Source organism: Camellia sinensis, unplaced genomic scaffold (genome assembly GCF_055761805.1).
Source record: "Camellia sinensis isolate YWXY unplaced genomic scaffold, ASM5576180v1 Unanchor549, whole genome shotgun sequence".
NCBI lineage: Eukaryota > Viridiplantae > Streptophyta > Magnoliopsida > Ericales > Theaceae > Camellia > Camellia sinensis.
In genome coordinates this window covers 1-14,578 of record NW_028129424.1, presented here as the reverse complement: position 1 = coordinate 14,578, position 14,578 = coordinate 1, and the positions used below count along the sequence as shown (strand labels likewise).

At 48.5% G+C, this 14,578-nt stretch overlaps 46 non-coding genes across 46 annotated transcripts; all 46 read left to right on the top strand.

Moving 5' to 3' along the window:
• The first annotated feature begins 127 nt into the window (after positions 1-127).
• On the top strand, positions 128-246 carry LOC145817982 (5S ribosomal RNA). Its single transcript, XR_014359573.1, has one exon. It is a non-coding gene; the product is annotated as a 5S ribosomal RNA (ribosomal RNA).
• Positions 247-445: 199 nt separating this feature from the next.
• On the top strand, positions 446-564 carry LOC145817934 (5S ribosomal RNA). The gene has a single exon (XR_014359527.1). It is a non-coding gene; the product is annotated as a 5S ribosomal RNA (ribosomal RNA).
• A 196-nt stretch (positions 565-760) lies between these two features.
• LOC145817981 (5S ribosomal RNA) lies at positions 761-879 on the top strand. Its single transcript, XR_014359572.1, has one exon. It is a non-coding gene; the product is annotated as a 5S ribosomal RNA (ribosomal RNA).
• Positions 880-1,075: 196 nt separating this feature from the next.
• LOC145817980 (5S ribosomal RNA) lies at positions 1,076-1,194 on the top strand. The gene has a single exon (XR_014359571.1). It is a non-coding gene; the product is annotated as a 5S ribosomal RNA (ribosomal RNA).
• A 194-nt stretch (positions 1,195-1,388) lies between these two features.
• LOC145817979 (5S ribosomal RNA) lies at positions 1,389-1,507 on the top strand. Its single transcript, XR_014359570.1, has one exon. It is a non-coding gene; the product is annotated as a 5S ribosomal RNA (ribosomal RNA).
• A 198-nt stretch (positions 1,508-1,705) lies between these two features.
• LOC145817930 (5S ribosomal RNA) lies at positions 1,706-1,824 on the top strand. The gene has a single exon (XR_014359523.1). It is a non-coding gene; the product is annotated as a 5S ribosomal RNA (ribosomal RNA).
• A 194-nt stretch (positions 1,825-2,018) lies between these two features.
• On the top strand, positions 2,019-2,137 carry LOC145817951 (5S ribosomal RNA). The gene has a single exon (XR_014359543.1). It is a non-coding gene; the product is annotated as a 5S ribosomal RNA (ribosomal RNA).
• Positions 2,138-2,331: 194 nt separating this feature from the next.
• On the top strand, positions 2,332-2,450 carry LOC145817978 (5S ribosomal RNA). Its single transcript, XR_014359569.1, has one exon. It is a non-coding gene; the product is annotated as a 5S ribosomal RNA (ribosomal RNA).
• A 195-nt stretch (positions 2,451-2,645) lies between these two features.
• On the top strand, positions 2,646-2,764 carry LOC145817977 (5S ribosomal RNA). The gene has a single exon (XR_014359568.1). It is a non-coding gene; the product is annotated as a 5S ribosomal RNA (ribosomal RNA).
• Positions 2,765-2,961: 197 nt separating this feature from the next.
• Positions 2,962-3,080, top strand: LOC145817976 (5S ribosomal RNA). The gene has a single exon (XR_014359567.1). It is a non-coding gene; the product is annotated as a 5S ribosomal RNA (ribosomal RNA).
• A 198-nt stretch (positions 3,081-3,278) lies between these two features.
• Positions 3,279-3,397, top strand: LOC145817933 (5S ribosomal RNA). Its single transcript, XR_014359526.1, has one exon. It is a non-coding gene; the product is annotated as a 5S ribosomal RNA (ribosomal RNA).
• Positions 3,398-3,592: 195 nt separating this feature from the next.
• LOC145817974 (5S ribosomal RNA) lies at positions 3,593-3,711 on the top strand. The gene has a single exon (XR_014359565.1). It is a non-coding gene; the product is annotated as a 5S ribosomal RNA (ribosomal RNA).
• Positions 3,712-3,906: 195 nt separating this feature from the next.
• On the top strand, positions 3,907-4,025 carry LOC145817973 (5S ribosomal RNA). Its single transcript, XR_014359564.1, has one exon. It is a non-coding gene; the product is annotated as a 5S ribosomal RNA (ribosomal RNA).
• A 197-nt stretch (positions 4,026-4,222) lies between these two features.
• On the top strand, positions 4,223-4,341 carry LOC145817971 (5S ribosomal RNA). Its single transcript, XR_014359563.1, has one exon. It is a non-coding gene; the product is annotated as a 5S ribosomal RNA (ribosomal RNA).
• Positions 4,342-4,537: 196 nt separating this feature from the next.
• LOC145817929 (5S ribosomal RNA) lies at positions 4,538-4,656 on the top strand. The gene has a single exon (XR_014359522.1). It is a non-coding gene; the product is annotated as a 5S ribosomal RNA (ribosomal RNA).
• A 194-nt stretch (positions 4,657-4,850) lies between these two features.
• LOC145817949 (5S ribosomal RNA) lies at positions 4,851-4,969 on the top strand. Its single transcript, XR_014359541.1, has one exon. It is a non-coding gene; the product is annotated as a 5S ribosomal RNA (ribosomal RNA).
• Positions 4,970-5,163: 194 nt separating this feature from the next.
• LOC145817970 (5S ribosomal RNA) lies at positions 5,164-5,282 on the top strand. The gene has a single exon (XR_014359562.1). It is a non-coding gene; the product is annotated as a 5S ribosomal RNA (ribosomal RNA).
• A 195-nt stretch (positions 5,283-5,477) lies between these two features.
• Positions 5,478-5,596, top strand: LOC145817969 (5S ribosomal RNA). The gene has a single exon (XR_014359561.1). It is a non-coding gene; the product is annotated as a 5S ribosomal RNA (ribosomal RNA).
• A 197-nt stretch (positions 5,597-5,793) lies between these two features.
• On the top strand, positions 5,794-5,912 carry LOC145817960 (5S ribosomal RNA). The gene has a single exon (XR_014359552.1). It is a non-coding gene; the product is annotated as a 5S ribosomal RNA (ribosomal RNA).
• A 196-nt stretch (positions 5,913-6,108) lies between these two features.
• On the top strand, positions 6,109-6,227 carry LOC145817968 (5S ribosomal RNA). The gene has a single exon (XR_014359560.1). It is a non-coding gene; the product is annotated as a 5S ribosomal RNA (ribosomal RNA).
• A 195-nt stretch (positions 6,228-6,422) lies between these two features.
• LOC145817926 (5S ribosomal RNA) lies at positions 6,423-6,541 on the top strand. The gene has a single exon (XR_014359519.1). It is a non-coding gene; the product is annotated as a 5S ribosomal RNA (ribosomal RNA).
• Positions 6,542-6,735: 194 nt separating this feature from the next.
• LOC145817954 (5S ribosomal RNA) lies at positions 6,736-6,855 on the top strand. The gene has a single exon (XR_014359546.1). It is a non-coding gene; the product is annotated as a 5S ribosomal RNA (ribosomal RNA).
• Positions 6,856-7,051: 196 nt separating this feature from the next.
• LOC145817967 (5S ribosomal RNA) lies at positions 7,052-7,170 on the top strand. Its single transcript, XR_014359559.1, has one exon. It is a non-coding gene; the product is annotated as a 5S ribosomal RNA (ribosomal RNA).
• A 195-nt stretch (positions 7,171-7,365) lies between these two features.
• LOC145817966 (5S ribosomal RNA) lies at positions 7,366-7,484 on the top strand. The gene has a single exon (XR_014359558.1). It is a non-coding gene; the product is annotated as a 5S ribosomal RNA (ribosomal RNA).
• A 195-nt stretch (positions 7,485-7,679) lies between these two features.
• Positions 7,680-7,798, top strand: LOC145817965 (5S ribosomal RNA). The gene has a single exon (XR_014359557.1). It is a non-coding gene; the product is annotated as a 5S ribosomal RNA (ribosomal RNA).
• Positions 7,799-7,994: 196 nt separating this feature from the next.
• Positions 7,995-8,113, top strand: LOC145817964 (5S ribosomal RNA). The gene has a single exon (XR_014359556.1). It is a non-coding gene; the product is annotated as a 5S ribosomal RNA (ribosomal RNA).
• A 196-nt stretch (positions 8,114-8,309) lies between these two features.
• LOC145817932 (5S ribosomal RNA) lies at positions 8,310-8,428 on the top strand. The gene has a single exon (XR_014359525.1). It is a non-coding gene; the product is annotated as a 5S ribosomal RNA (ribosomal RNA).
• Positions 8,429-8,624: 196 nt separating this feature from the next.
• LOC145817961 (5S ribosomal RNA) lies at positions 8,625-8,743 on the top strand. Its single transcript, XR_014359553.1, has one exon. It is a non-coding gene; the product is annotated as a 5S ribosomal RNA (ribosomal RNA).
• Positions 8,744-8,937: 194 nt separating this feature from the next.
• LOC145817950 (5S ribosomal RNA) lies at positions 8,938-9,056 on the top strand. The gene has a single exon (XR_014359542.1). It is a non-coding gene; the product is annotated as a 5S ribosomal RNA (ribosomal RNA).
• Positions 9,057-9,253: 197 nt separating this feature from the next.
• LOC145817938 (5S ribosomal RNA) lies at positions 9,254-9,372 on the top strand. Its single transcript, XR_014359531.1, has one exon. It is a non-coding gene; the product is annotated as a 5S ribosomal RNA (ribosomal RNA).
• A 196-nt stretch (positions 9,373-9,568) lies between these two features.
• LOC145817927 (5S ribosomal RNA) lies at positions 9,569-9,687 on the top strand. Its single transcript, XR_014359520.1, has one exon. It is a non-coding gene; the product is annotated as a 5S ribosomal RNA (ribosomal RNA).
• Positions 9,688-9,883: 196 nt separating this feature from the next.
• On the top strand, positions 9,884-10,002 carry LOC145817948 (5S ribosomal RNA). The gene has a single exon (XR_014359540.1). It is a non-coding gene; the product is annotated as a 5S ribosomal RNA (ribosomal RNA).
• Positions 10,003-10,196: 194 nt separating this feature from the next.
• Positions 10,197-10,315, top strand: LOC145817915 (5S ribosomal RNA). The gene has a single exon (XR_014359509.1). It is a non-coding gene; the product is annotated as a 5S ribosomal RNA (ribosomal RNA).
• A 195-nt stretch (positions 10,316-10,510) lies between these two features.
• On the top strand, positions 10,511-10,629 carry LOC145817903 (5S ribosomal RNA). The gene has a single exon (XR_014359498.1). It is a non-coding gene; the product is annotated as a 5S ribosomal RNA (ribosomal RNA).
• Positions 10,630-10,825: 196 nt separating this feature from the next.
• On the top strand, positions 10,826-10,944 carry LOC145817959 (5S ribosomal RNA). Its single transcript, XR_014359551.1, has one exon. It is a non-coding gene; the product is annotated as a 5S ribosomal RNA (ribosomal RNA).
• A 197-nt stretch (positions 10,945-11,141) lies between these two features.
• Positions 11,142-11,260, top strand: LOC145817891 (5S ribosomal RNA). Its single transcript, XR_014359487.1, has one exon. It is a non-coding gene; the product is annotated as a 5S ribosomal RNA (ribosomal RNA).
• Positions 11,261-11,456: 196 nt separating this feature from the next.
• LOC145817924 (5S ribosomal RNA) lies at positions 11,457-11,575 on the top strand. Its single transcript, XR_014359518.1, has one exon. It is a non-coding gene; the product is annotated as a 5S ribosomal RNA (ribosomal RNA).
• A 194-nt stretch (positions 11,576-11,769) lies between these two features.
• On the top strand, positions 11,770-11,889 carry LOC145817953 (5S ribosomal RNA). Its single transcript, XR_014359545.1, has one exon. It is a non-coding gene; the product is annotated as a 5S ribosomal RNA (ribosomal RNA).
• A 195-nt stretch (positions 11,890-12,084) lies between these two features.
• Positions 12,085-12,203, top strand: LOC145817880 (5S ribosomal RNA). The gene has a single exon (XR_014359476.1). It is a non-coding gene; the product is annotated as a 5S ribosomal RNA (ribosomal RNA).
• A 195-nt stretch (positions 12,204-12,398) lies between these two features.
• On the top strand, positions 12,399-12,517 carry LOC145817868 (5S ribosomal RNA). The gene has a single exon (XR_014359465.1). It is a non-coding gene; the product is annotated as a 5S ribosomal RNA (ribosomal RNA).
• Positions 12,518-12,712: 195 nt separating this feature from the next.
• LOC145817856 (5S ribosomal RNA) lies at positions 12,713-12,831 on the top strand. The gene has a single exon (XR_014359454.1). It is a non-coding gene; the product is annotated as a 5S ribosomal RNA (ribosomal RNA).
• Positions 12,832-13,028: 197 nt separating this feature from the next.
• Positions 13,029-13,147, top strand: LOC145817997 (5S ribosomal RNA). Its single transcript, XR_014359588.1, has one exon. It is a non-coding gene; the product is annotated as a 5S ribosomal RNA (ribosomal RNA).
• Positions 13,148-13,343: 196 nt separating this feature from the next.
• On the top strand, positions 13,344-13,462 carry LOC145817986 (5S ribosomal RNA). Its single transcript, XR_014359577.1, has one exon. It is a non-coding gene; the product is annotated as a 5S ribosomal RNA (ribosomal RNA).
• A 195-nt stretch (positions 13,463-13,657) lies between these two features.
• On the top strand, positions 13,658-13,776 carry LOC145817919 (5S ribosomal RNA). The gene has a single exon (XR_014359513.1). It is a non-coding gene; the product is annotated as a 5S ribosomal RNA (ribosomal RNA).
• Positions 13,777-13,973: 197 nt separating this feature from the next.
• LOC145817975 (5S ribosomal RNA) lies at positions 13,974-14,092 on the top strand. Its single transcript, XR_014359566.1, has one exon. It is a non-coding gene; the product is annotated as a 5S ribosomal RNA (ribosomal RNA).
• A 199-nt stretch (positions 14,093-14,291) lies between these two features.
• On the top strand, positions 14,292-14,410 carry LOC145817963 (5S ribosomal RNA). Its single transcript, XR_014359555.1, has one exon. It is a non-coding gene; the product is annotated as a 5S ribosomal RNA (ribosomal RNA).
• Positions 14,411-14,578: the final 168 nt, after the last annotated feature.

Genomic DNA, 14,578 nt, shown 5'->3' with positions numbered 1-14,578 from the left:
TTCAATCGCCTTCGCCTCCTTTTCGACAATTTCTCCCTTTTAAACCATTTCCAGATTATCCTGTTCCATTCAATTTCATTTTTTTCCCCGTCTACTGCTTAAAACAATAAAGTCGCGGTTAATCTTCGGGTGCGATCATACCAGCACTAATGCACCGGATCCCATCAGAACTCCGCAGTTAAGCGTGCTTGGGCGAGAGTAGTACTAGGATGGGTGACCCCCTGGGAAGTCCTCGTGTTGCACCCCTTTTGTCCCTTTTTCCACCACCCCCCCCCCCCCCTTTTTTTTCCCCGGACAGCCTGTCCGATTTTTAGCCCATTCAATCGCCTTCGCCTCCTTTTCGACAATTTCTCCCTTTTAAACCATTTCCAGATTATCCTGTTCCATTCAATTTCATTTTTTTCCCCGTCTACTGCTTAAAACAATAAAGTCGCGGTTAATCTTCGGGTGCGATCATACCAGCACTAATGCACCAGATCCCATCAGAACTCCGCAGTTAAGCGTGCTTGGGCGAGAGTAGTACTAGGATGGGTGACCCCCTGGGAAGTCCTCGTGTTGCACCCCTTTTGTCCTTTTTTCCACCACCCCCCCCCCCCTTTTTTTCCCCGGACAGCCTGTCCGATTTTTAGCCCATTCAATCGCCTTCGCCTCCTTTTCGACAATTTCTCCCTTTTAAACCATTTCCAGATTATCCTGTTCCATTCAATTTCATTTTTTTCCCCGTCTACTGCTTAAAACAATAAAGTCGCGGTTAATCTTCGGGTGCGATCATACCAGCACTAATGCACCGGATCCCATCAGAACTCCGCAGTTAAGCGTGCTTGGGCGAGAGTAGTACTAGGATGGGTGACCCCCTGGGAAGTCCTCGTGTTGCACCCCTTTTGTCCCTTTTTCCACCACCCCCCCCCCCTTTTTTTTCCCCGGACAGCCTGTCCGATTTTTAGCCCATTCAATCGCCTTCGCCTCCTTTTCGATAATTTCTCCCTTTTAAACCATTTCCAGATTATCCTGTTCCATTCAATTTCATTTTTTTCCCCGTCTACTGCTTAAAACAATAAAGTCGCGGTTAATTTTCGGGTGCGATCATACCAGCACTAATGCACCGGATCCCATCAGAACTCCGCAGTTAAGCGTGCTTGGGCGAGAGTAGTACTAGGATGGGTGACCCCCTGGGAAGTCCTCGTGTTGCACCCCTTTTGTCCCTTTTTCCACCACCCCCCCCCTTTTTTTTCCCCGGACAGCCTCTCCGATTTTTAGCCCATTCAATCGCCTTCGCCTCCTTTTCGACAATTTCTCCCTTTTAAACCATTTCCAGATTATCCTGTTCCATTCAATTTCATTTTTTTCCCCGTCTACTGCTTAAAACAATAAAGTCGCGGTTAATCTTCGGGTGCGATCATACCAGCACTAATGCACCGGATCCCATCAGAACTCCGCAGTTAAGCGTGCTTGGGCGAGAGTAGTACTAGGATGGGTGACCCCCTGGGAAGTCCTCGTGTTGCACCCCTTTTGTCCCTTTTTCCACCACCCCCCCCCCCCCTTTTTTTTCCCCGGACAGCCTGTCCGATTTTTAGCCCATTCAATCGCCTTCGCCTCCTTTTCGACAATTTCTCCCTTTTAAACCATTTCCAGATTATCCTGTTCCATTCAATTTCATTTTTTTCCCCGTCTACTGCTTAAAACAATAAAGTCGCGGTTAATCTTCGGGTGCGATCATACCAGCACTAATGCACCGGATCCCATCAGAACTCCGCAGTTAAGCGTGTTTGGGCGAGAGTAGTACTAGGATGGGTGACCCCCTGGGAAGTCCTCGTGTTGCACCCCTTTTGTCCCTTTTTCCACCACCCCCCCCCTTTTTTTTCCCCGGACAGCCTGTCCGATTTTTAGCCCATTCAATCGACTTCGCCTCCTTTTCGACAATTTCTCCCTTTTAAACCATTTCCAGATTATCCTGTTCCATTCAATTTCATTTTTTTCCCCGTCTACTGCTTAAAACAATAAAGTCGCGGTTAATCTTCGGGTGCGATCATACCAGCACTAATGCACCGGATCCCATCAGAACTCCGCAGTTAAGCGTGCTTGGGCGAGAGTAGTACTAGGATGAGTGACCCCCTGGGAAGTCCTCGTGTTGCACCCCTTTTGTCCCTTTTTCCACCACCCCCCCCCTTTTTTTTCCCCGGACAGCCTGTCCGATTTTTAGCCCATTCAATCGCCTTCGCCTCCTTTTCGACAATTTCTCCCTTTTAAACCATTTCCAGATTATCCTGTTCCATTCAATTTCATTTTTTTCCCCGTCTACTGCTTAAAACAATAAAGTCGCGGTTAATCTTCGGGTGCGATCATACCAGCACTAATGCACCGGATCCCATCAGAACTCCGCAGTTAAGCGTGCTTGGGCGAGAGTAGTACTAGGATGGGTGACCCCCTGGGAAGTCCTCGTGTTGCACCCCTTTTGTCCCTTTTTCCACCACCCCCCCCCCTTTTTTTTCCCCGGACAGCCTGTCCGATTTTTAGCCCATTCAATCGCCTTCGCCTCCTTTTCGACAATTTCTCCCTTTTAAACCATTTCCAGATTATCCTGTTCCATTCAATTTCATTTTTTTCCCCGTCTACTGCTTAAAACAATAAAGTCGCGGTTAATCTTCGGGTGCGATCATACCAGCACTAATGCACCGGATCCCATCAGAACTCCGCAGTTAAGCGTGCTTGGGCGAGAGTAGTACTAGGATGGGTGACCCCCTGGGAAGTCCTCGTGTTGCACCCCTTTTGTCCCTTTTTCCACCACCCCCCCCCCCCTTTTTTTTCCCCGGACAGCCTGTCCGATTTTTAGCCCATTCAATCGCCTTCGCCTCCTTTTCGACAATTTCTTTCTTTTAAACCATTTCCAGATTATCCTGTTCCATTCAATTTCATTTTTTTCCCCGTCTACTGCTTAAAACAATAAAGTCGCGGTTAATCTTCGGGTGCGATCATACCAGCACTAATGCACCGGATCCCATCAGAACTCCGCAGTTAAGCGTGCTTGGGCGAGAGTAGTACTAGGATGGGTGACCCCCTGGGAAGTCCTCGTGTTGCACCCCTTTTGTCCCTTTTTCCACCACCCCCCCCCCCCCTTTTTTTTCCCCGGACAGCCTGTCCGATTTTTAGCCCATTCAATCGCCTTCGCCTCCTTTTCGACAATTTCTCCCTTTTAAACCATTTCCAGATTATCCTGTTCCATTCAATTTCATTTTTTTCCCCGTCTACTGCTTAAAACAATAAAGTCGCGGTTAATCTTCGGGTGCGATCATACCAGCACTAATGCACCAGATCCCATCAGAACTCCGCAGTTAAGCGTGCTTGGGCGAGAGTAGTACTAGGATGGGTGACCCCCTGGGAAGTCCTCGTGTTGCACCCCTTTTGTCCTTTTTTCCACCACCCCCCCCCCTTTTTTTTCCCCGGACAGCCTGTCCGATTTTTAGCCCATTCAATCGCCTTCGCCTCCTTTTCGACAATTTCTCCCTTTTAAACCATTTCCAGATTATCCTGTTCCATTCAATTTCATTTTTTTCCCCGTCTACTGCTTAAAACAATAAAGTCGCGGTTAATCTTCGGGTGCGATCATACCAGCACTAATGCACCGGATCCCATCAGAACTCCGCAGTTAAGCGTGCTTGGGCGAGAGTAGTACTAGGATGGGTGACCCCCTGGGAAGTCCTCGTGTTGCACCCCTTTTGTCCCTTTTTCCACCACCCCCCCCCCCTTTTTTTTCCCCGGACAGCCTGTCCGATTTTTAGCCCATTCAATCGCCTTCGCCTCCTTTTCGATAATTTCTCCCTTTTAAACCATTTCCAGATTATCCTGTTCCATTCAATTTCATTTTTTCCCCGTCTACTGCTTAAAACAATAAAGTCGCGGTTAATTTTCGGGTGCGATCATACCAGCACTAATGCACCGGATCCCATCAGAACTCCGCAGTTAAGCGTGCTTGGGCGAGAGTAGTACTAGGATGGGTGACCCCCTGGGAAGTCCTCGTGTTGCACCCCTTTTGTCCCTTTTTCCACCACCCCCCCCCCCCTTTTTTTTCCCCGGACAGCCTCTCCGATTTTTAGCCCATTCAATCGCCTTCGCCTCCTTTTCGACAATTTCTCCCTTTTAAACCATTTCCAGATTATCCTGTTCCATTCAATTTCATTTTTTTCCCCGTCTACTGCTTAAAACAATAAAGTCGCGGTTAATCTTCGGGTGCGATCATACCAGCACTAATGCACCGGATCCCATCAGAACTCCGCAGTTAAGCGTGCTTGGGCGAGAGTAGTACTAGGATGGGTGACCCCCTGGGAAGTCCTCGTGTTGCACCCCTTTTGTCCCTTTTTCCACCACCCCCCCCCCCTTTTTTTTCCCCGGACAGCCTGTCCGATTTTTAGCCCATTCAATCGCCTTCGCCTCCTTTTCGACAATTTCTCCCTTTTAAACCATTTCCAGATTATCCTGTTCCATTCAATTTCATTTTTTTCCCCGTCTACTGCTTAAAACAATAAAGTCGCGGTTAATCTTCGGGTGCGATCATACCAGCACTAATGCACCGGATCCCATCAGAACTCCGCAGTTAAGCGTGTTTGGGCGAGAGTAGTACTAGGATGGGTGACCCCCTGGGAAGTCCTCGTGTTGCACCCCTTTTGTCCCTTTTTCCACCACCCCCCCCCTTTTTTTTCCCCGGACAGCCTGTCCGATTTTTAGCCCATTCAATCGACTTCGCCTCCTTTTCGACAATTTCTCCCTTTTAAACCATTTCCAGATTATCCTGTTCCATTCAATTTCATTTTTTTCCCCGTCTACTGCTTAAAACAATAAAGTCGCGGTTAATCTTCGGGTGCGATCATACCAGCACTAATGCACCGGATCCCATCAGAACTCCGCAGTTAAGCGTGCTTGGGCGAGAGTAGTACTAGGATGAGTGACCCCCTGGGAAGTCCTCGTGTTGCACCCCTTTTGTCCCTTTTTCCACCACCCCCCCCCTTTTTTTTCCCCGGACAGCCTGTCCGATTTTTAGCCCATTCAATCGCCTTCGCCTCCTTTTCGACAATTTCTCCCTTTTAAACCATTTCCAGATTATCCTGTTCCATTCAATTTCATTTTTTTCCCCGTCTACTGCTTAAAACAATAAAGTCGCGGTTAATCTTCGGGTGCGATCATACCAGCACTAATGCACCGGATCCCATCAGAACTCCGCAGTTAAGCGTGCTTGGGCGAGAGTAGTACTAGGATGGGTGACCCCCTGGGAAGTCCTCGTGTTGCACCCCTTTTGTCCCTTTTTCCACCACCCCCCCCCCTTTTTTTTCCCCGGACAGCCTGTCCGATTTTTAGCCCATTCAATCGCCTTCGCCTCCTTTTCGACAATTTCTCCCTTTTAAACCATTTCCAGATTATCCTGTTCCATTCAATTTCATTTTTTTCCCCGTCTACTGCTTAAAACAATAAAGTCGCGGTTAATCTTCGGGTGCGATCATACCAGCACTAATGCACCGGATCCCATCAGAACTCCGCAGTTAAGCGTGCTTGGGCGAGAGTAGTACTAGGATGGGTGACCCCCTGGGAAGTCCTCGTGTTGCACCCCTTTTGTCCCTTTTTCCACCACCCCCCCCCCCCTTTTTTTTCCCCGGACAGCCTGTCCGATTTTTAGCCCATTCAATCGCCTTCGCCTCCTTTTCGACAATTTCTTTCTTTTAAACCATTTCCAGATTATCCTGTTCCATTCAATTTCATTTTTTTCCCCGTCTACTGCTTAAAACAATAAAGTCGCGGTTAATCTTCGGGTGCGATCATACCAGGACTAATGCACCGGATCCCATCAGAACTCCGCAGTTAAGCGTGCTTGGGCGAGAGTAGTACTAGGATGGGTGACCCCCTGGGAAGTCCTCATGTTGCACCCCTTTTGTCCCTTTTTCCACCACCCCCCCCCCCTTTTTTTTCCCCGGACAGCCTGTCCGATTTTTAGCCCATTCAATCGCCTTCGCCTCCTTTTCGACAATTTCTCCCTTTTAAACCATTTCCAGATTATCCTGTTCCATTCAATTTCATTTTTTTCCCCGTCTACTGCTTAAAACAATAAAGTCGCGGTTAATCTTCGGGTGCGATCATACCAGCACTAATGCACCGGATCCCATCAGAACTCCGCAGTTAAGCGTGCTTGGGCGAGAGTAGTACTAGGATGGGTGACCCCCTGGGAAGTCCTCGTGTTGCACCCCTTTTGTCCCTTTTTCCACCACCCCCCCCTCTTTTTTTTCCCCGGACAGCCTGTCCGATTTTTAGCCCATTCAATCGCCTTCGCCTCCTTTTCGACAATTTCTCCCTTTTAAACCATTTCCAGATTATCCTGTTCCATTCAATTTCATTTTTTTCCCCGTCTACTGCTTAAAACAATAAAGTCGCGGTTAATCTTCAGGTGCGATCATACCAGCACTAATGCACCGGATCCCATCAGAACTCCGCAGTTAAGCGTGCTTGGGCGAGAGTAGTACTAGGATGGGTGACCCCCTGGGAAGTCCTCGTGTTGCACCCCTTTTGTCCTTTTTTCCACCACCCCCCCCCTTTTTTTTCCCCGGACAGCCTGTCCGATTTTTAGCCCATTCAATCGCCTTCGCCTCCTTTTCGACAATTTCTCCCTTTTAAACCATTTCCAGATTATCCTGTTCCATTCAATTTCATTTTTTTCCCCGTCTACTGCTTAAAACAATAAAGTCGCGGTTAATCTTCGGGTGCGATCATACCAGCACTAATGCACCGGATCCCATCAGAACTCCGCAGTTAAGCGTGCTTGGGCGAGAGTAGTACTAGGATGGGTGACCCCCCTGGGAAGTCCTCGTGTTGCACCCCTTTTGTCCCTTTTTCCACCACCCCCCCCCCCCTTTTTTTCCCCGGACAGCCTATCCGATTTTTAGCCCATTCAATCGCCTTCGCCTCCTTTTCGACAATTTCTCCCTTTTAAACCATTTCCAGATTATCCTGTTCCATTCAATTTCATTTTTTTCCCCGTCTACTGCTTAAAACAATAAAGTCGCGGTTAATCTTCGGGTGCGATCATACCAGCACTAATGCACCGGATCCCATCAGAACTCCGCAGTTAAGCGTGCTTGGGCGAGAGTAGTACTAGGATGGGTGACCCCCTGGGAAGTCCTCGTGTTGCACCCCTTTTGTCCCTTTTTCCACCACCCCCCCCCCTTTTTTTTCCCCGGACAGCCTGTCCGATTTTTAGCCCATTCAATCGCCTTCGCCTCCTTTTCGACAATTTCTCCCTTTTAAACCATTTCCAGATTATCCTGTTCCATTCAATTTCATTTTTTTCCCCGTCTACTGCTTAAAACAATAAAGTCGCGGTTAATCTTCGGGTGCGATCATACCAGCACTAATGCACCGGATCCCATCAGAACTCCGCAGTTAAGCGTGCTTGGGCGAGAGTAGTACTAGGATGGGTGACCCCCTGGGAAGTCCTCGTGTTGCACCCCTTTTGTCCCTTTTTCCACCACCCCCCCCCCTTTTTTTTCCCCGGACAGCCTGTCCGATTTTTAGCCCATTCAATCGCCTTCGCCTCCTTTTCGACAATTTCTCCCTTTTAAACCATTTCCAGATTATCCTGTTCCATTCAATTTCATTTTTTTCCCCGTCTACTGCTTAAAACAATAAAGTCGCGGTTAATCTTCGGGTGCGATCATACCAGCACTAATGCACCGGATCCCATCAGAACTCCGCAGTTAAGCGTGCTTGGGCGAGAGTAGTACTAGGATGGGTGACCCCCTGGGAAGTCCTCGTGTTGCACCCCTTTTGTCCCTTTTTCCACCACCCCCCCCCCCTTTTTTTTCCCCGGACAGCCTGTCCGATTTTTAGCCCATTCAATCGCCTTCGCCTCCTTTTCGACAATTTCTTTCTTTTAAACCATTTCCAGATTATCCTGTTCCATTCAATTTCATTTTTTTCCCCGTCTACTGCTTAAAACAATAAAGTCGCGGTTAATCTTCGGGTGCGATCATACCAGCACTAATGCACCGGATCCCATCAGAACTCCGCAGTTAAGCGTGCTTGGGCGAGAGTAGTACTAGGATGGGTGACCCCCTGGGAAGTCCTCGTGTTGCACCCCTTTTGTCCCTTTTTCCACCACCCCCCCCCCCTTTTTTTTCCCCGGACAGCCTGTCCGATTTTTAGCCCATTCAATCGCCTTCGCCTCCTTTTCGACAATTTCTCCCTTTTAAACCATTTCCAGATTATCCTGTTCCATTCAATTTCATTTTTTTCCCCGTCTACTGCTTAAAACAATAAAGTCGCGGTTAATCTTCGGGTGCGATCATACCAGCACTAATGCACCAGATCCCATCAGAACTCCGCAGTTAAGCGTGCTTGGGCGAGAGTAGTACTAGGATGGGTGACCCCCTGGGAAGTCCTCGTGTTGCACCCCTTTTGTCCTTTTTTCCACCACCCCCCCCCCCTTTTTTTTCCCCGGACAGCCTGTCCGATTTTTAGCCCATTCAATCGCCTTCGCCTCCTTTTCGACAATTTCTCCCTTTTAAACCATTTCCAGATTATCCTGTTCCATTCAATTTCATTTTTTTCCCCGTCTACTGCTTAAAACAATAAAGTCGCGGTTAATCTTCGGGTGCGATCATACCAGCACTAATGCACCGGATCCCATCAGAACTCCGCAGTTAAGCGTGCTTGGGCGAGAGTAGTACTAGGATGGGTGACCCCCTGGGAAGTCCTCGTGTTGCACCCCTTTTGTCCCTTTTTCCACCACCCCCCCCCTTTTTTTTCCCCGGACAGCCTGTCCGATTTTTAGCCCATTCAATCGCCTTCGCCTCCTTTTCGATAATTTCTCCCTTTTAAACCATTTCCAGATTATCCTGTTCCATTCAATTTCATTTTTTTCCCCGTCTACTGCTTAAAACAATAAAGTCGCGGTTAATTTTCGGGTGCGATCATACCAGCACTAATGCACCGGATCCCATCAGAACTCCGCAGTTAAGCGTGCTTGGGCGAGAGTAGTACTAGGATGGGTGACCCCCTGGGAAGTCCTCGTGTTGCACCCCTTTTGTCCCTTTTTCCACCACCCCCCCCCCCCTTTTTTTTCCCCGGACAGCCTCTCCGATTTTTAGCCCATTCAATCGCCTTCGCCTCCTTTTCGACAATTTCTCCCTTTTAAACCATTTCCAGATTATCCTGTTCCATTCAATTTCATTTTTTTCCCCGTCTACTGCTTAAAACAATAAAGTCGCGGTTAATCTTCGGGTGCGATCATACCAGCACTAATGCACCGGATCCCATCAGAACTCCGCAGTTAAGCGTGCTTGGGCGAGAGTAGTACTAGGATGGGTGACCCCCTGGGAAGTCCTCGTGTTGCACCCCTTTTGTCCCTTTTTCCACCACCCCCCCCCCCTTTTTTTTCCCCGGACAGCCTGTCCGATTTTTAGCCCATTCAATCGCCTTCGCCTCCTTTTCGACAATTTCTCCCTTTTAAACCATTTCCAGATTATCCTGTTCCATTCAATTTCATTTTTTTCCCCGTCTACTGCTTAAAACAATAAAGTCGCGGTTAATCTTCGGGTGCGATCATACCAGCACTAATGCACCGGATCCCATCAGAACTCCGCAGTTAAGCGTGCTTGGGCGAGAGTAGTACTAGGATGGGTGACCCCCTGGGAAGTCCTCGTGTTGCACCCCTTTTGTCCCTTTTTCCACCACCCCCCCCCCCTTTTTTTTCCCCGGACAGCCTGTCCGATTTTTAGCCCATTCAATCGACTTCGCCTCCTTTTCGACAATTTCTCCCTTTTAAACCATTTCCAGATTATCCTGTTCCATTCAATTTCATTTTTTTCCCCGTCTACTGCTTAAAACAATAAAGTCGCGGTTAATCTTCGGGTGCGATCATACCAGCACTAATGCACCGGATCCCATCAGAACTCCGCAGTTAAGCGTGCTTGGGCGAGAGTAGTACTAGGATGAGTGACCCCCTGGGAAGTCCTCGTGTTGCACCCCTTTTGTCCCTTTTTCCACCACCCCCCCCCTTTTTTTTCCCCGGACAGCCTGTCCGATTTTTAGCCCATTCAATCGCCTTCGCCTCCTTTTCGACAATTTCTCCCTTTTAAACCATTTCCAGATTATCCTGTTCCATTCAATTTCATTTTTTTCCCCGTCTACTGCTTAAAACAATAAAGTCGCGGTTAATCTTCGGGTGCGATCATACCAGCACTAATGCACCGGATCCCATCAGAACTCCGCAGTTAAGCGTGCTTGGGCGAGAGTAGTACTAGGATGGGTGACCCCCTGGGAAGTCCTCGTGTTGCACCCCTTTTGTCCCTTTTTCCACCACCCCCCCCCCTTTTTTTTCCCCGGACAGCCTGTCCGATTTTTAGCCCATTCAATCGCCTTCGCCTCCTTTTCGACAATTTCTCCCTTTTAAACCATTTCCAGATTATCCTGTTCCATTCAATTTCATTTTTTTCCCCGTCTACTGCTTAAAACAATAAAGTCGCGGTTAATCTTCGGGTGCGATCATACCAGCACTAATGCACCGGATCCCATCAGAACTCCGCAGTTAAGCGTGCTTGGGCGAGAGTAGTACTAGGATGGGTGACCCCCTGGGAAGTCCTCGTGTTGCACCCCTTTTGTCCCTTTTTCCACCACCCCCCCCCCCTTTTTTTTCCCCGGACAGCCTGTCCGATTTTTAGCCCATTCAATCGCCTTCGCCTCCTTTTCGACAATTTCTTTCTTTTAAACCATTTCCAGATTATCCTGTTCCATTCAATTTCATTTTTTTCCCCGTCTACTGCTTAAAACAATAAAGTCGCGGTTAATCTTCGGGTGCGATCATACCAGGACTAATGCACCGGATCCCATCAGAACTCCGCAGTTAAGCGTGCTTGGGCGAGAGTAGTACTAGGATGGGTGACCCCCTGGGAAGTCCTCATGTTGCACCCCTTTTGTCCCTTTTTCCACCACCCCCCCCCCCCTTTTTTTTCCCCGGACAGCCTGTCCGATTTTTAGCCCATTCAATCGCCTTCGCCTCCTTTTCGACAATTTCTCCCTTTTAAACCATTTCCAGATTATCCTGTTCCATTCAATTTCATTTTTTTCCCCGTCTACTGCTTAAAACAATAAAGTCGCGGTTAATCTTCGGGTGCGATCATACCAGCACTAATGCACCGGATCCCATCAGAACTCCGCAGTTAAGCGTGCTTGGGCGAGAGTAGTACTAGGATGGGTGACCCCCTGGGAAGTCCTCGTGTTGCACCCCTTTTGTCCCTTTTTCCACCACCCCCCCCCCCTTTTTTTTCCCCGGACAGCCTGTCCGATTTTTAGCCCATTCAATCGCCTTCGCCTCCTTTTCGACAATTTCTCCCTTTTAAACCATTTCCAGATTATCCTGTTCCATTCAATTTCATTTTTTTCCCCGTCTACTGCTTAAAACAATAAAGTCGCGGTTAATCTTCAGGTGCGATCATACCAGCACTAATGCACCGGATCCCATCAGAACTCCGCAGTTAAGCGTGCTTGGGCGAGAGTAGTACTAGGATGGGTGACCCCCTGGGAAGTCCTCGTGTTGCACCCCTTTTGTCCTTTTTTCCACCACCCCCCCCCTTTTTTTTCCCCGGACAGCCTGTCCGATTTTTAGCCCATTCAATCGCCTTCGCCTCCTTTTCGACAATTTCTCCCTTTTAAACCATTTCCAGATTATCCTGTTCCATTCAATTTCATTTTTTTCCCCGTCTACTGCTTAAAACAATAAAGTCGCGGTTAATCTTCGGGTGCGATCATACCAGCACTAATGCACCGGATCCCATCAGAACTCCGCAGTTAAGCGTGCTTGGGCGAGAGTAGTACTAGGATGGGTGACCCCCCTGGGAAGTCCTCGTGTTGCACCCCTTTTGTCCCTTTTTCCACCACCCCCCCCCCTTTTTTTTCCCCGGACAGCCTATCCGATTTTTAGCCCATTCAATCGCCTTCGCCTCCTTTTCGACAATTTCTCCCTTTTAAACCATTTCCAGATTATCCTGTTCCATTCAATTTCATTTTTTTCCCCGTCTACTGCTTAAAACAATAAAGTCGCGGTTAATCTTCGGGTGCGATCATACCAGCACTAATGCACCGGATCCCATCAGAACTCCGCAGTTAAGCGTGCTTGGGCGAGAGTAGTACTAGGATGGGTGACCCCCTGGGAAGTCCTCGTGTTGCACCCCTTTTGTCCCTTTTTCCACCACCCCCCCCCCTTTTTTTTCCCCGGACAGCCTGTCCGATTTTTAGCCCATTCAATCGCCTTCGCCTCCTTTTCGACAATTTCTCCCTTTTAAACCATTTCCAGATTATCCTGTTCCATTCAATTTCATTTTTTTCCCCGTCTACTGCTTAAAACAATAAAGTCGCGGTTAATCTTCGGGTGCGATCATACCAGCACTAATGCACCGGATCCCATCAGAACTCCGCAGTTAAGCGTGCTTGGGCGAGAGTAGTACTAGGATGGGTGACCCCCTGGGAAGTCCTCGTGTTGCACCCCTTTTGTCCCTTTTTCCACCACCCCCCCCCCTTTTTTTTCCCCGGACAGCCTGTCCGATTTTTAGCCCATTCAATCGCCTTCGCCTCCTTTTCGACAATTTCTCCCTTTTAAACCATTTCCAGATTATCCTGTTCCATTCAATTTCATTTTTTTCCCCGTCTACTGCTTAAAACAATAAAGTCGCGGTTAATCTTCGGGTGCGATCATACCAGCACTAATGCACCGGATCCCATCAGAACTCCGCAGTTAAGCGTGCTTGGGCGAGAGTAGTACTAGGATGGGTGACCCCCTGGGAAGTCCTCGTGTTGCACCCCTTTTGTCCCTTTTTCCACCACCCCCCCCCCCCTTTTTTTTCCCCGGACAGCCTGTCCGATTTTTAGCCCATTCAATCGCCTTCGCCTCCTTTTCGACAATTTCTCCCTTTTAAACCATTTCCAGATTATCCTGTTCCATTCAATTTCATTTTTTTCCCCGTCTACTGCTTAAAACAATAAAGTCGCGGTTAATCTTCGGGTGCGATCATACCAGCACTAATGCACCGGATCCCATCAGAACTCCGCAGTTAAGCGTGCTTGGGCGAGAGTAGTACTAGGATGGGTGACCCCCTGGGAAGTCCTCGTGTTGCACCCCTTTTGTCCCTTTTTCCACCACCCCCCCCCCCTTTTTTTTCCCCGGACAGCCTGTCCGATTTTTAGCCCATTCAATCGCCTTCGCCTCCTTTTCGACAATTTCTTTCTTTTAAACCATTTCCAGATTATCCTGTTCCATTCAATTTCATTTTTTTCCCCGTCTACTGCTTAAAACAATAAAGTCGCGGTTAATCTTCGGGTGCGATCATACCAGCACTAATGCACCGGATCCCATCAGAACTCCGCAGTTAAGCGTGCTTGGGCGAGAGTAGTACTAGGATGGGTGACCCCCTGGGAAGTCCTCGTGTTGCACCCCTTTTGTCCTTTTTTCCACCACCCCCCCCCCTTTTTTTTCCCCGGACAGCCTGTCCGATTTTTAGCCCATTCAATCGCCTTCGCCTCCTTTTCGACAATTTCTCCCTTTTAAACCATTTCCAGATTATCCTGTTCCATTCAATTTCATTTTTTTCCCCGTCTACTGCTTAAAACAATAAAGTCGCGGTTAATCTTCGGGTGCGATCATACCAGCACTAATGCACCGGATCCCATCAGAACTCCGCAGTTAAGCGTGCTTGGGCGAGAGTAGTACTAGGATGGGTGACCCCCTGGGAGGTCCTCGTGTTGCACCCCTTTTGTCCCTTTTTCCACCACCCCCCCCCCCCCTTTTTTTTCCCCGGACAGCCTGTCCGATTTTTAGCCCATTCAATCGCCTTCGCCTCCTTTTCGATAATTTCTCCCTTTTAAACCATTTCCAGATTATCCTGTTCCATTCAATTTCATTTTTTCCCCGTCTACTGCTTAAAACAATAAAGTCGCGGTTAATTTTCGGGTGCGATCATACCAGCACTAATGCACCGGATCCCATCAGAACTCCGCAGTTAAGCGTGCTTGGGCGAGAGTAGTACTAGGATGGGTGACCCCCTGGGAAGTCCTCGTGTTGCACCCCTTTTGTCCCTTTTTCCACCACCCCCCCCCCCCCTTTTTTTTCCCCGGACAGCCTCTCCGATTTTTAGCCCATTCAATCGCCTTCGCCTCCTTTTCGACAATTTCTCCCTTTTAAACCATTTCCAGATTATCCTGTTCCATTCAATTTCATTTTTTTTCCCCGTCTACTGCTTAAAACAATAAAGTCGCGGTTAATCTTCGGGTGCGATCATACCAGCACTAATGCACCGGATCCCATCAGAACTCCGCAGTTAAGCGTGCTTGGGCGAGAGTAGTACTAGGATGGGTGACCCCCTGGGAAGTCCTCGTGTTGCACCCCTTTTGTCCCTTTTTCCACCACCCCCCCCCTTTTTTTTCCCCGGACAGCCTGTCCGATTTTTAGCCCATTCAATCGCCTTCGCCTCCTTTTCGACAATTTCTCCCTTTTAAACCATTTCCAGATTATCCTGTTCCATTCAATTTCATTTTTTTCCCCGTCTACTGCTTA